The 1,141-nt window shown below is 38.4% G+C and overlaps 1 non-coding gene across 1 annotated transcript; it reads right to left on the reverse strand.

Annotated features, from left to right (window-relative positions):
* Window positions 1–215: 215 nt before the first annotated feature.
* trnaa-ugc (transfer RNA alanine (anticodon UGC)) lies at window positions 216–290 on the reverse strand. The gene has a single exon. It is a non-coding gene; the product is annotated as a tRNA-Ala (tRNA).
* Between the last annotated feature and the right edge of the window lie 851 nt (window positions 291–1,141).

Raw genomic sequence — 1,141 nt, forward strand, 5'->3', positions numbered from 1 at the left:
CAAGCATGCCAACACTATGAAAATTGCAACAAGGGTTACTATAGTTTATATTGCTGTGATTACTGGTAACTGTTTTCTGTTAGCCCAGAGGATATAAGGATGTAATTGTGTAACATCCGGTTGTTATACATTTACATTTTACATTTTAGTGATTTAGCAGACGCTCTTATCCAGAGCAACTTACAGTAGTGAATGCATAATTTTTTTCCCCGTGCTGCCCCCCGTGGGAATCAAACCCACAACCCTGGCGTTGCAAACACCATGCTCTACCAACTGAGCTACAGGGAGGCTAAGGTTATAGTTTTGTATGGTGTACACTCAAGTTGGCTTGTCAGGACGGTCAAAATATTCCTGTCCTGTCTGAGCTATAGTGCACCTACAACTGTAATCAATGATAGCAGATATTAAACCGTTAGTTTGTAAATATAACCTGTTGTGAGTGGTCCACGTCTTATATCCACAAGAAGAGGTCTATGCCTAAGCTAGCAAGCATGCCTGGCTTTGCATATCTCCATCATGTGTGGATAAGTTGCTAACTCTGTACCCAGCTAATAACAAACATTCCCACAACTTTAGAGAACTTTCCCTTAAAGAGTCTCATTACGTCATTAACAAAAGTTTTCAGAGGAATGTTTGTGTGATGTAAAATGAATCTTTCCATGAAACCATTCCCTTAACGTCAAATAGAACTTAGAACTTAGTTCAATGGGAACATTGCAAGAACATTCATGTGTCCAGATTTCTGAGGTTTAGGAGAATGTTCCATCAATGTCCCACCAAACATACACCGAACATGTTTGCCATATTCTCAGAATATAATATATGTTCTAGACACGTTCCATGTGAACGTTGCAAGAACATTTGTATCCAAAGAAGTATTCATTATACACCACATCTTGTAACTGTTGCCAAGCCAATTAATGAACCACTGATAGCTCTTTTTCTGTTGGCAAGGTATGGGCTTCCATACAGTGTTTTCATTATACATATTTGACTACACTATTCATGTCCATTTATACAGTAATTATTATTCAACTTTTCCTCTCCTGGGATTTGAACTGACAATCTATTGGTTCACTGTACGCTGATCTTTCTGCTATGCCACCATGTCAGTGTAAACTATCAGCTCATCTATTTTCAT

Source organism: Salmo salar, chromosome 25 (assembly GCF_965601325.2).
Source record: "Salmo salar chromosome 25, fSalSal1, whole genome shotgun sequence".
Taxonomy (NCBI): Eukaryota; Metazoa; Chordata; class Actinopteri; order Salmoniformes; family Salmonidae; genus Salmo; species Salmo salar.